Genomic DNA, 15,314 nt, shown 5'->3' with positions numbered 1-15,314 from the left:
TGCTCTATTTCTGTAAGGTACATCATTGGGATTGTAATTGTAATTGCATTGAATCTGTATAGCACTTTAGGTAGTATGGCCATTTTGACAATATTAATTCTTCCTATCCAAGAACATGGGAGATCTTTCCATCTTCTAAGGTTTTCTTTAATTTCTTTCTTTAGTGTTCTGTAGTTCTCACTGTAGAGGTCTTTCACCTCTTTTGTGAGATTGATTCCCAAGTATTTTATTTTTTTCGAGGCTATTGTGAATGGGGTAGTTTTCCTAATTTCTCTTTCTGAAGAATCATCACTTATGTATAAAAATGCCTTAGATTTATGTGCATTGATCTTATATCCCGCTACTTTACTGAATTCACTTATGAGATCTAAAAATTTTCTGGTGGAATTTCCTGGTTCCTGTAAGTATATAATCATATCATCAGCAAATAGGGACAGTTTGAGTTCTTCTTTTCCAATTCGTATCCCTTTAATTTCTTTGGTCTGTCTAATTGCTGTGGCTAGAGTCTCAAGGATGATGTTGAATAGAAGTGGTGAAAGAGGGCATCCCTGCCTTGTTCCAGTTTTTAAGGGGAATGCTTTCAGTTTTTCACTATTTAGAATGATATAAGCCTTGGGCTTAGCATAGATGGCCTTTACAATGTTAAGGAATGTTCCCACTACCCCAATTTTTTCTAGTATTTTGAGCATGAAGGGGTGCTGTATTATATTGAATGATTCTTCTGCATCTATTGAAATAATCATGTGATTCTTAACTTTAAGTCGGTTGATATAATGAATTACGTTTATTGATTTCCAGATGTTGAACCAACCTTGCATTCCTGGGATAAAACCCACTTGATCGTGGTGCACTATCTTTTTAATATATTTTTGTATGGGATTTGCTAAAATTTTGTTGAGAATTTTTGCGTCGATGTTCATTAAGGATATTGGTCTAAAATTTTCTTTCCTCCATGTGTCTCTGTCTGGTTTAGGTATCAGGGTGATATTGGCTTCATAGAACGAGTTTGGGAGGGTTCCCTCCTCTTCTATTTCATGGAATACTTTGAGGAGTATTGGAATGAGCTCTTCTTTAAAGGTTTTGTAGAACTCGGCTGAGAACCCATCTGGCCCCAGACTTTTCTTTGTTGGTAGGCTTTTGATGACTTCTTCTATTTCATTGCTTGAAATTGATTTATTTAAGTTTTGTATGTCCTCCTCGTTCATTTCGGGTAATTCATATTTCTCTAGAAACTTGTTGATGTCTTCGAGGTTTTCTGTTTTGTTGGAGTATAGATTTTCAAAATAGCTTCTAATTATGTTTTGTATTTCACTCGTGTCTGTTGTGATATTTCCTTGTTCATTCTGAATTTTAGTAATTCGAGTTTTCTCCCTCTTTCTCTTTGTTAGTGTGGCTAAGGGTTTATCAATTTTGTTTATTTTTTCAGAGAACCAACTATTTATTTTGTTAATTTTTCTGATTGTTTCTTTTGCTTCAATTTCATTGATTTTGACTCTGATTTTAACTATTTCCTGTTACCCCAGTAACAACCTTCTTCCTCCAGTCACCCCCCAACTTGCCTACAGTTACTTCCTGGTTATTCCCTTCAATTATTAATGGAACAAATGGATTAATCCACTGATTAGGTTATAACTCTCAGAATCTAATCCTTTTACCTCTGAACATTTCTACTCTACCTAAACAGGAGCTTTTGAAAGACACCTCACATCCAAACCATACCAGTGAGAGTGAGATCATGCTGAGGCCACATGCATCACTGTAATCTCTGTGACCATGGCCCTTCCATCCATGATCCTTCTGCACCAGTAGTAGGGGTGCAAAGTACAGAGGCCGGCTGACATCTAGTGGAAGCTATTCATTCACTTGTTTGTTCTATTCCCTTTTATCAGTGGACGCCCTCTAGTGAGCATTAATGTATGATACAAACGTCCAGTGCACTGGTTTTTAGAATGTACAGTTGTGTAAACACCATCTCAATCTAAATTTGGAACATATTTATCCACCTCCAGAAACCCTGTATTTTTAAACTGTTATCCCTCATTTCTGATTCTCATCCACACCACTTTCTCTTTTCCGCAGGTTTTCTGTCTCTATCGATTGTCTGTTGTGGGCATTTTATGCAAAGGCATCACATAATGTGTTTTTTTCTTGTCTGGTTTCTTACTCAGAGAAAGATTTTTTGAATCCATTTAAAATATGTTTTATTTTTGTCTTAATAGTAAACAACACTTCACCTTAAGATGGGAGTCATTTCTTCCTGTTAATTTGCCACTGTTCTTTCTGAATAATAAAGTTTTCATTCAAGTGTGTCTTTTAAGCAAGGTCTGGGGATATGTGTCCAGGACATTCTACCATCCATCTGCACAAACCCCTAGAGCCCATAGAAGGTTGCCAGCTTTCCTCAATCCGGGTCATTTGGAAGTGCATGTTTAAGTTTTCAGAAGAAAGTATTTTCCAGAATGACTGTACCATTTTTCATTGCTGCCAGCTATATATGCAAGCTCTAGTTGTTCTGCATGCTTGTGGGTTCTTGGTATTGTCAGCACTTTTACTTGAACTATTTTAATAGGTATATAGTGGTATCTCAATATGGCTTATTTTCCATTTCTAAATGCCTAAATGTGGGGGTTTCTCTGATGTGTCCCACGTGGATGAGAAAAGGTTAACTGCCAGAAGATGATGTTGGCTATAAATCAATAAATTACCCATAAACTTATCTCATTAATAAACACACAGAGCCAATACTCTCTTTAAATGAGAGGGGGATGTGACAGGTCTGGCCATACCAATCTGGACTCTAACAACTTGGAGTAGCCCAACTAGTCACACAGGTAAAGGGGCCCAGAATGGGAGGGGCTTCTTCTGTGATGAACAGGATGGGGTGGAGTTAGGGGAGCCAATTTACTCAGGGAAACTATCATATAACCAGGCAGGGAACCACTCCCACCGTGTCACATACTCCCCTGAAATCTGGGACAGACCTCCCTGTCTGCCAGTTCCAAGAAGTCAGGTCTCTGTGTCCTGAGGTTCAACCTCCTCTGATTCTACTAGATAAGGATGACTCCCCACACCTAATGGTGTTGAACATCTTGTATGTGCTTCTTGATTTTCTGTATATCTTCCTTGATAAAGTGTTCAAACATTTGCTCATTCTAAAAAGTGTTATTTTCTTACTATTAAGTTTTGATGTTGTTCACATATAATGAGTGTAACTGTTGTTGGATATGTGATGTTAGTTCATTTTATGGGTCAACTTGGTTAGTCTAGGGTATGCAGATGCCTGGTTAAATGCCAGTCTGAATGTTGCTTTCTGGATGTCATTATACTTACATCAGTGGAATTTGAGTAAGGTAGATGACTCATCATGATGTGGGAAGGACTCATCCGATCAATCCAAGATCTTTCATAAAAAAAGGCTCAGATTCCCAAGCATGATAGAAGTCTCCTCCATTCTGCCTTCACATTCCAGGTGCAGTATCACCTCTTTTGTGGATCTCTAGACTTTTTCCTGCTTGCCCTATACAATTTGAATTTGCGTGCTCCAACAATGGTGTTAGCCAATTAAAAAAAAATTGAATCTCTCACTACACATGTGTGCATGCACGCACGTGCACACACACACACACACACACACACACACACGATTCTGTTTTTTTTTTTTTTTTCTGGAGACACCTAAAACATATAAATTTCAAATATTTTTTCCCAGTCTGTAATTTATCCTTTTATTCCTTAACATAAGTGAAAATAAGATAAAATAAATGTTAAAAAATTTTAAAAAAAGGATCACACCCACTTTTATTTCCATTAACAATTCTGGGATGGTAATGACCTAAAAATCATAAGGTTAATGTGGACCTCCAAAGCTATAATTTTTGTAAGGAAACATATACAGAGCATAACCCATAAAAATACTCAACAAATGTAGTAATGAAGCTAATGATAACTATGATAATAATGCATAGTTGAAATAATGTCCTGAATCTAACCTAGATTTGAGAGGTTTTTTTCTCAACCTGATTGATTCAGAAGTAAAAAGGTTCAGGATCAAGATTTTCATGATGAAAGTTCTAGGACTGGCCTTATCACTTCCATTCAGTGGTGTAAGTTTCATCTCCTGAGCTGGAATACTTGAATTCATGCTTAGAAATCTTCCACTGACAACACTGGGATACAAAAAAAAAAAGACTTAGTGCTTGTTGCTTGATGGTTGATTCTCAGGACCATTTTTTGGAGAATTCATTAAGACACACCAAGAGTCATGCCACACTGTGAAAAAGACTGGCCCATGTGTGGAAGAGGAAGAAGACCATAGGTTGGGACCATGAGGGGACTGAGGCCTTTCTAGGACAGGCGGGAGGCCAACTGTGGGCTAGAAATGGCTCAGTGTATCAGGCATTAAAAAAGAGCACTTTAATATCCCCAGTGCCTAGCTTTGCATGCCCCACAGTGTTCTCAATATTCATTCAATGAGTGAATGCATGGATGAGGAGACTGAAAGTGTTAGATGGTTTGGGTTAAGTGGAATATAAAAATTGAAAATGCAAAAAAGGCATTAAAGCCTGCACACATAATGTTATGAAGATAATTTTGTTTATTATAATTCTTACTGTAGACAAACCTGTGTACCTTGAGAAGGACTTGTGTATGCCCATATAACTTGATCAATTAGTTGATCCCTAATTGCCTTTGAGGTAGGATTCAATATAACTTTTTTGAGTACCTAGAAGCATCTTGGCACACAGAGGCATAGGGTGTGCCCCAGTTGAACTGCTGAGCTGATATTTGCGTGTCTCAGTTTCGTGCCATGACACTCTGTGTTGGCAATGGCTGTGCTTTTCAACCTTCCTGATCATATTGTCCTGTGATTACAGCTGTAGAATGGCTACAATTTGTGTGGAAATGGCTCCTTCTCTTGTGCTTGTAAGCCTAAATGTAGAAATAGTGCTTCACTATCGCTTACCTTGGAGTGTTTCATCATGTACTGTTGTTTTTCCTTACATGTACCCATTGTTGTAAGTAATACTTTCATTTAGTACTACTCAGTTATTCCAGTTTGTCTACCTGCTTCTTCCTGGAAGCTTTCCAGATACACAAAGGAAAATAATTTTGAAATGCATACAAAACAGGGAAATCTGGATTTTCAGCAACCCAGTTCTGGGAAGCAATACCTGAGTGTCACCTGCTCCCCAAATGAATGTAGGATGTTACTGTCTACTTTACTATTAAAGTAGATTTTAATGGTTGGAATACAGGAAGAAAATGAGGAGCTTGATCAGAAAGGACAAATATCTCTTTGACTCCATTTGGATCTCCAATGGTAGATGCACCCATGACACATCTCTTTCCCTTATGAAAGCTCCATGACCCCCTGCATGTAGCACCCCTAACTGGAAAATCAGGGGTGTGACCTTAGGCCACAACACCTTAACAAACTTTGGGAATAATCTAGGACTTGGAATGAACCTTATCTCTCTTCCATTCGCCTGTGCAGAGGTGCTCCAGGGAAAGAATGTGTCTCAGGTTGAGTGACGGAAGAGTACACTTCTTTGTTCTCTAAAATCATGAGATTCCTACAGTAGCTGGAATAAAAGTTGATGACAAAGGGAGGCTTATCAAGATTTTTGGATGGCCCCTATAATTTCCTATACAGGAACTGGAAGAAAATTGGAGAAGAATCATTTGAAACATGAATCTTCATCAAGATGTTTCTGAGGTCTTTCCCCTTTCCACCCACATCCTGTCCCCTTTCCATCCATCCTGTCCTGTCTCAAACATATTTCATCTGCCTCCCATAAGTAATTGCTATTCTGTGTTTAGTTGCAAACTACAAGCTTAGGTTGCAATGTCAGGCAATGTGAGTTTACATCATGGGGCTTTATAACTAAAGAATTATGGATATTGTTGAGTCATTCAAGGATCATCATGGCATGACCCCCTTGTTTTTGTTTATTTTCATTGTCACAGCAGTAATGCATTTATGTGTATAGTTTTGTTCCAAATGACAGAGAAGTGTAGGCAAGTTCAAAGTCTCCCTGCACCCAATGTTCCAGAGGCCTCCACTTTCCACCCTTCCCTTTCTCACTTCTATTATTATCATTTGTTTTGAATAATAAACTTGTATTTCTATTTTTAATTCATCAGTATGAAGAACTGGGTCAAATGAATTCTCTTATGAAATTTAAAGAGTTCAATACACATAGTTTTTCTTTTGTTCATTTCATAATATTTGCTATTTATATTCATTTAGAGTAGAACTTAAAAATATTGCCTTATCTCCTATGTCTTCCCTGTTTGTACCTTATGCTAAAAATTATGCTACTTATTACTTTTTAGTACTGTCTTCTGAATAAAAAATATTTTGAAACATTACCCTATGTACATGTAGATTACACAAACACTGTGACTACTTCATGTACAACCAGAGAAATGAAAGTTGTACACCATTTGTGTACAATGAATCAAATTAAAAAAACAAATAATGAGGAGGAAGACGGGAATAGAGATGAAGTTACCTAGCAAGATTCAGAGATTCCTGAAATACAAATTTTTTTTTTTTAGGAAGAGATTTATAAAACCTTTTTTATAAGATATGAGTTAATAACTACCCAAAGAGATGTGCTACATTAATGGATTGAGAGATTAAACAGTTAAAATACAACAATTCTAATTGTCAGAATAGTTTTTCATGGAATTTGATGATTTAAAACCCTATAAGAAAATAAATCAGTAAGATCAGCCAACCTAATTCTTCAGAATTTTTTTTTGTAAAGCTTTAGTTAATAATACTATGATGCTAATGTAAGGGCAAACAGATCAATTAAAAGAATGAAATTCCTAGAAACAAATTTTAGGTACTTGTCATATGACAGATAATATTTAAAAAGCAATGTAGTTCCATGCTTGTATAATTTTATGCAAGTGGATTCACCTGTTATATATAACCAAGAAGAACCAATATAAAATAGAAAAAAATAAAGAAAAACTGATAAGAAAACCAAAAGAACAAAAATACATTTAAAATTAGAGAATGTTGCTCAGAGAACTATGAATGATAATCTGGTTGATTTTTAATTTTATTTAGTATATATTTCTGAGACTCATTTAAAAAAATTATTTGTTCTAATTAGTTGTACATGACAGTAGAATGCATTTATACATTTTGATAGATCATACATAAATGGAGTGTAATTTCTCATTTTTCTGATTGTACATATTGTAGGATCACATTGGTCATGCAGTCATATGTGTATATCAGGTAATAATGTCTGTTTCACTGTACTATCCTTCCTACTCCCCAGGCCCCTTTCCCTCCCTTCACTTCCCTCTACCTAATATAAAGTAACTCTGTTCTTCCATATCCCTGCACCCCCATATTGTGAATTAGCATTTGCATATCATTTGACCTTTGGTTTTCAAATCTTCACCATGTTAGCCTAGGATCTGACTTCCTTAACAACATCCCTAAAGTGCAAGAAGTTAAATAAAGAATCAATAAATGGGATGGATTCGAACTAAAAAAGCTTCTTCTCAGCAAAAGAAACAATCAGTAATGTGAAGAGAGAGCCTACAGAATGTGAGAAAGTCCTCACCACAATGTACCTCAGATATAGCATTAATCTCTAGGATATACAAAGAACTCAAAAAACTTAACACCAAAAAAACCAAATAACCCAATCAATAAATGGGCTAAGGAACTGAACAGACACTTCACAGAAGAAATACAATCAATCAACAAATATATGAAAAAATGTTCAACATCTTTAGCAATTAGAAAAATGCAAATCAAAACAACTCTAAGATTTTATCTCACTCCAATGAGAATGGCAATTAACAAGTATACAAGCAACAATAAATTTTGATGAAGATGTGGGGAAAAAGGTATACTCATACATTGCTGGTGGAACTGCAAAATGGTGATTCCTCAGTGAAAGAAAATGGAGAATTCCTCAGAAAACTTGGAATGGAACCACTATTTTACCCAGTTATCCCATTCCTCAGTTTATAACCAAAGGACTTAAAATTAGCATACTACAGTGACACAGCCACATCAATGTTATAGCAGCTCAACTCATAATAGCTAAACTATGGAACCAACCTAGGTGTCCTTCAATTGATGAATGGATAAAGAAAATGTGGTATATGTATATGATGGACTATTACTCAACTTTAAAGAAGAATGAAATTATGGCATTGCAAGTAAATGGGTGGAGTTGGAGAATATCATGGAATTCAAATTTGAATTCAAATCAGTACTTATTGCCTGAACACTCTGAGCTCCCAGACCTGAACCTCAAGACTTCTAAATGACATGGAAGAACACTGTGGTTCAAACCCTCCCACTTAATGGACTAGAACTATGGACCAGCACTATTTGGATTTGGGCAAGAAATTTTCTCTCAGGAGCAAGAATTGAGACAGATGCAGAAATGATCATGACATCCCCATGACTAAGATGGTTCCCTCCAAAGAAGTCCTTTTAGGGCCAGGAAAGGACAGGTCTGAGGATGACTGGGCCTAGAAATAGCTCAGTATGTGAGACCTTGAAGACAGGTGCCTGTTTTATATGATTAGTGCTTACATTGTGTGGCCCAAGTGTTCTCAATTCTTATTCAATGAATGAACACATGAGTGAAGAGTTTTGTAATATTAGATGATTTGGGTTAAGTGGAAAATAAAGATGAAAATACCACAAAGGTATTAGAAAACACATGTGAAATGAGATAAAGAAGATTTTATGCATGATCATTCTTTTTATGGACAGCTCTTGGTTTATTTAGAAGTACTTACATGTTCTAAAATAAGTGAGATTTTTACCACCAATATGCCTTTGAAGTGAGGTTTCAGTGTATCTTTGCTGAGTACCTAGAGTCCCTTGGTGCACAGTGTGGGGGTAAGATTTGAGTATGATCAGAATAGTTCTGCTTTATAGAAAAGAAAGTACTAAGTAATTGTGATGTCTGAATGCCATTGAAATGAGGTATTTAAAGTGCAGGAATATCTAGTGAAGGAGTACTTACTAGTGTGCTATGGATTCTCTAAATCTATTTCATTCTCTCTTCCAGAACATCTTTAAGTAGAGTATTCTTTCTGATGAAAACTTTATAAAAGGAATCTATGAGGGGAAATAGAAAGTGTTCAGGGCTTAAAGTTTAAAGAAGTTGCTCACACAGATTTTACCTAGAGAAAGGGGACTGGTGCATACTTTGTGATGAATAGAATCTGATGGAGAATTTATCCAATATTTTCTCTTGGAATTCTTTCAAGATCCTATGAGGTCAAAACAGTATTTTGTCCATTTTATAGCAGATGGAATTGGAGAACAAAAAGGATGAGAGTCACTGGTCTCTCAGTGTGGAATTGAGCCCATGAGGTTTCACCTTTTTGACCAGCCCTTTGGACCTGTCGCCTCTGTGTTGACTGTAGTGTATGTGGGAAAAGCAAAGGAGTAATTCCCAAGTTATATTCCACCTGACAGTCAAAATTGTGGATGAAACAAAATCTAGATAACAAACTTTAGAAACAGAGGGGAAGAAAAACCAATCACATAAGGCAAGCTAACAGAGGTGGGTGGAAGTCACTTAGGAATAGATAGCAGCTGCCCCCAAAAGGCAGTCACTACTTTGGAATCCGGAGGACTCATCAGAGCAAGAAGCTCTGAATGAGGAGGACACACCTTCCTCCGGGCCTGAAGAGGGTCACCCAGAAGTGGATGCATTCATATGGGATCCTCTAGAAAGTCTTGCTTCACAACCTTGGTTGACTTTAAGGGGAAATGGAAGACAAAGTAGGAATTCTGCTCTCTCTATTCCAGGTCCTTCACAGTTCTTACATCTGTTTTTAGGGTGCAGTGTGTCTGTCTGCCTCATCAAAAGTGAGACTCTGTAGGACTATGTCATGAGGGTTTTATTTACTACTAGATGTTTAGAATGTGTTCCCTAAGAGCCATTAATTGTAAAATTCTCACCAAACATGAAAGAAACAGATGCTCTAATAGACATCTTCAATAGAAGGTCCAGTGTCAACCCCTGGTCTCCTGGAGTTCTGTGTGAGGCTTTGTCACTTTTCTTGGCCTGATGAATCTTTTTCTTAGGAGCTCACCTCAAATCTTCATATGGGTACAGAATCTGAGAGAACACAGGGCTTGTAGAGATGGCTAGAATCCCCCAGTAGCCATTCTTCTCTTTTGTAACAGTGATTGGCTGTATTTTAGGTCAAAAATTGTATCCTGTTTCCATCCCCTCTTGATGCTGATGGCACCATGTGACTAGGAACTGACCAATGGGAAGTGAGGAGAGTGATGTAATCAACTCCCAGATTATGGGGTTAACAGAAGCGGCATAATCGCCCATTCCTATCTTCCTCTGTCCTAGGATGGAATGTTGCCATGGCTGGGAGTCATGTTGGAATGCAAGGATGATGGTACCCTTCTAGGGTTTGGGGATAGGAAAGTTGTGTCCAATTAATTCTACTGTCCTTCCGATTTCCCTCCTCCCTCCCTTCCCTTCATTCCCAATCTTTTATTTTCAAGGCAATTATTGGTAACCACATTCTTACCACTGCCATTTTGTTAGTTATTTTCTATTTTTTGTAGTTCTGTTTATTTAAATAGTTTTTCTGTGTGATTGATTTAATCTCATAGTGTGGTTTGATTATTTGCTTATTACGTTTGGTGTCTCTATTATAACAGAATTTTGCTTTAGGTTAACCATAAGCCTAAAAAAATACATCTTTTGAGTTTAACAAGATATTTTAAAATAAGAGTATTTAAAAATAAGAGTAACTAAATGTTCATCACAAAGGTAGTAAAAGAAACAAGGAAGGAAAAAATACTAATAAAAACTCTACACTTAACGGTCCATTCCGCTTCACATTTAAAATTTTTGGAGTTCTGATTCACAACATTCTATTTTTCTTATTTCTTAAAATATTAGTGTATTTATTATTATTAATGTTTTTGTATTTTAGTCTTCATACTAAACAGTTGATTGCTTTACTCACCATGTTTATAACGTACTAAATAAACATACTTATAATATTAGAACTTTCTGTATTGTTCTGTATAATTTCTCCTACCCATGTTTTTTATAACTTTGATGTTTTCCTCTGTCTCCTTGTCATCTCTTCCATTCAGCTTGAAAAACTCCCTTCAGCATTTCTTGTAGGGCAGGTCTGGTGCTCATACATTCTCTCAGCTTTTGATCCTCTGGAATTGCCTTTGTGTCTCCTTCATTTCCAAGGCTAGCTTTGATGTGCATAATATTCTTGGTTGGTGGTATTTGTCCTTCAGAACTGTAAAAATCTCATCCTACTTCCTCCTGGCCTCTAAGTTTTTTTCTGAGAAGTCTGCAGTCAGATAAATTAGAGTACCCTTAAGTGTTATTCCTTTTCCTTTACTACTTTGAGAATCTTATCTTTGTCTTTAAGCTTTGAAGGCTTGATTATCACGTCTTGGGATACACTTGCTTGTGTTGACTATGACTGGTGACCTTTGACTTTATGGATATTTGTATCCATCTCTGGGTTTGGGAAAATTTTCATTTTTATCTGTTTGAATGATCTGTCTGCTCCCTTGGCCTTTTCATGTCCCTCTTGAATCTCAATAACAAAAATATCATTCTTTAAGGCTGCTCCAAAGTTCTCATAAGTTTTCTCATTCCCCTTCATTATTTTTCTTTTCTCCTTTACCTATGTCTTGCCATACAGCCTAACTTTGAGTTCGCTGATTTTGATTGTTTAATCTCTGCCATTTTTGCCTTTTATTGTTTGAATATTTTACTTGGTGTATTTTTCAGCTTACTGATTTGTTTTTTATGTTATTTTTGTTTACTCATTTTCATTGGTGCAACAGAGTTGTCATATGTTGACAGTATTTGTTGTACATATTTGTAAGGGCACATACTATAACAAAAAACTCATTTCAATCTCTCTGTTCTCTGAATGAGTCATGAATTGTTCTGCAGTGCTTTTATGAAGCTTGCTTAGTTTCCTTAATACAGTCATTTGAATTCTCTGCCAACTTATCAGTTTGCACATGTTGGTTACTCTATGGTCCTTTCCCAGCATTTTGCTTTGTTCATAAAGTGAAGTCATGGTTCACTGAAAGTCATCATTGTTGTTGTCATTTATTTATTTGCTTAAAATATTTTTTTGATGCTGAGGATTGAACTTAAGTTGTTTTGTGTTGAAGCATATGCTCTACAACAGACCTTCCTGACAGTTTTTGATGCTTGTTGGTTTACATGTTATGCATATTGAAGGGTTGAGTATTTATTCCAGATTTTACAATCTGGAAATTCTAATCAATCTGCCTATTTTCTCTGAGTCCTTGGTTCATTTTCCTGTTTCATACCTAGGTTGCACCCTCATTCCAGGTTTGTGATTTACTGTTAGTGTGTTGTTGCTTTTTCACCACTAGGGGATGGTCTAAGCCCAAGCTTTTCCCAAAATCACAGTTGGCATGCTCTTCTGGATAATCTAGGGGAGAGCCTAAGAGGTGTAGTTTCTCTCTGTAATTCTCTCCCCAATGCCATGGCAGGCATAAATACTTTATCTGTTCAACACTATGCAGCTAGGCACTGTGGGATTCTCTCCAGTTCTGTGCATCTCTATAGAGGACCAGCTCCAGGCTTCTATGCAACAACTTGGCTCCTACTTCCCTTTTCTGTCCACAGACAATTATTCTCTCTTTGTTTGTACTGCCTGTGTCGGGGAAAGATGTGATGGGCAATTCTGTGCCCCCAACTCCATGCCACCATGCTGGATCGCACTCAGACTGCACAATACACTTAAATAGTACAACACGGGTGTACACCAGGACCCATGCTATCATAGACTGCTTGTTGCTGTGATACCCATGAAACTATCTAAAGGTGATTTTGGCCAGGACACAAGTCCAATCAACTGAGCCACATGACTCTCTGCCTGGAAGGTCCACAAACATATCTATGGATACCTACCAGAAGACAGGGGTGTAAGGATAACCCAGTGATAGCTGTCATTTCCCAGTCGGCCCAACAGTGCATTTCAAGACAAGGTCCTATGCTTACTACCGTGTTAATCCCTAGTGCATGGAGCTTTGCTTCCCTCTGTATAACCTGAAGTTGGGGAGGGGATAAAGGAAACATTCCCTTGAATGATTCTAAGCTGGGTCACAACTGAGTATCACAGCTTTAAGGACCTTCAAAGTCTTGGAGGTTCACCCCAGGCCCACTGTGAGATTTATGGCCATGCTGGCCAAAATGCAGGTCTGTCCGTCTAGGGCAAAGATCTCTGCCGGGTGCCAGGGCAAGTCTCCACTGTGTCTGCCACTTTTCACCAGGGATAGGGATATTTTAGTTCTGCCTAGAATTCACCACAGTGCACCTGGGACCTAACTCTAAGGTAAAGTTCTGTGCTCACTTTGCTGCCCTACCTCCCAGTAGGTGGAGTCTGCTGCTGAGGTTCGGAGAAGGTGGTGGAGACAGTTGCTTGGCCCCCTGGCTAATGAAGGTCCAGAGAATCATTCCTTGGATTACTGACCTGGTGTCAGGGCCAGTACTCTCCCCAGTACTAGATTTGACTGAAAGGCCTGGTATTGGGTTTCAAGTTTAAGGCCTGGGCTTAATTTCCTCTCCCTCTTCCATGCTGATGTGGGCAACTCTTTCCTTCCTGCCTTCTTCAATGGGACTTTCTTATTGTTATACTAAATCCAGTCTTTCTGGCAGGCACTGTGGCACATGCCTGTAATCCCAGTGGCTTGGGAGGTTGAGGCAGAAGGATTGTGAGTTCAAAGCCGGCCTCAGCAACTTAGTGAGGTTGAGACCCTGTCTCTAAATAAAATATGAAAAAGGGCTGGGGATATGGCTCAGTAGTTAAGTGCTTCTGAATTCAATCCCTGGTATAAAAACCAAAACCAAACCAAAACAAACAAACAAACAAACAAAAAACCCCAAACCCAAACCAATTTCCCCTCTGGTTTCCTTCGCTCTTGTGAAGGTTTCCTCATTCAATGAATGAGGAGAGCTGTTCAAATTGGTATCTCTGTGGGAGATGATCATCTACGCAATTACCACCTTACCCTCATATCTTAATTTTTAAATATTTATGTCATTGAAGTTCACAGAATTTTTAAAGAGGACTTTTCTGATTTTTTTTTCCTCTGTCACTTCTTAGATATCCCTTTGCTTAGGGTCAATTGTTTGGGCTTTGTAGTTTGTGTTGGAGGTATCATGATTTCCTGAGTCTTGGTAAGTGCGCTCTCTCTCTCTCTCTCTCTCTCTCTCTGTGATGTTTGTACATCTGTGGAGGCAGTCATCTTTTTATTTTGTCTGTTAGTGATGTTTTTGGGCAGGAAGAGACCTTTGCTATGGTGTCTAGCCTAGGATTCGAATAGGCAGCTGCTAATTTCCCTGGGTGAGCAAACATGTCTACATGGCTTTATCTTCATAGAATATCTACTTTATCTACAAGGCTGAATAGTGCCTTTGCTCTTGCTCAGCTCTGGTAGAGGACTGTCTTTGTTATTTTTCAAGACAACTGGCTGAGGTCTGCCATCAATTCAATGACTAGATGTGAACTAAAATTGCATCAGATCTGGCTGGGCCACTATATTCCTGGTCAGAAAATACATTTATTTGAGTCCATCAATTGAAAAGTTTGCAGAAGCCTCAAGGGTAAGTGCATGAGGATGGACCCTAATTAACAATCTTGGTTAGCAACTTTGAATTCCCCGCAGTGAAGCTCGAGAGCATCCAAGTTGCCAGAGGAAAGCTTCATGTGCTTTCCTTCTGTGAGCCCTAGGGTTTCTTGAATGCTCCACCCCGATGTGGACATGGATGGGGAGGAAAGACACAGCAGTGACTTTAGAAGTAAGTTCTTGGGAAAGACTTACCTTTCCTCCATTCTTGCTGGATGTGGCAAGCTGGCCCGTGTTGAAGGGAAGATCCTCTGGGATTGACAGTTGCTAAAGGATACCTCTCTGGCTTGAGAAGAAGTGCCTTCTGCAACTGGAAGGAAGTTTGGTGCCTGCATGAGTCTTATGGAGATGCTGGACAGCCCAGTGGTTTCCTGTGCAGAGACCTGCTGGACAATGAGGATGTGGAGTCTGTTGCGTCAGGTTCATCCTGAGATGTTTCTCAACACTTGATGTGGCACTAGTCCTATCTAATCAACCCTTGCCTCTACCCACCACATCTTTTCCTCCTTCCTTTAAATGATTGCTGTTTTGGAGACTCTTGCTGTCACCTGCCAAGCAATGCCAAGCAATGGAATGCATGCTGGAGGGCTTTCCAACTAAAGCAGTAATAGGTGCATGTTTCCAACTTCTTTCCCAA

General features: G+C 38.2%; 1 protein-coding gene across 1 annotated transcript in view; it reads right to left on the bottom strand.

Moving 5' to 3' along the window:
• LOC124959920 (mas-related G-protein coupled receptor member X1-like) overlaps positions 1-14,949 on the bottom strand; it is a 31,830-nt gene extending 16,881 nt beyond the window's left edge. Inside the window, exon 1 of the mRNA XM_047518400.1 lies at positions 14,873-14,949. The gene's annotated coding sequence lies outside the window, so the exon portion shown is untranslated. The remainder of the gene's footprint in view (positions 1-14,872) is intronic.
• Positions 14,950-15,314: the final 365 nt, after the last annotated feature.

This window comes from Sciurus carolinensis, chromosome 11 (assembly GCF_902686445.1).
Source record: "Sciurus carolinensis chromosome 11, mSciCar1.2, whole genome shotgun sequence".
In the NCBI taxonomy this organism is placed as follows: domain Eukaryota; kingdom Metazoa; phylum Chordata; class Mammalia; order Rodentia; family Sciuridae; genus Sciurus; species Sciurus carolinensis.
Note: the sequence above shows the minus strand (reverse complement) of the source record. Positions and strands in the feature narration are given on the sequence as shown.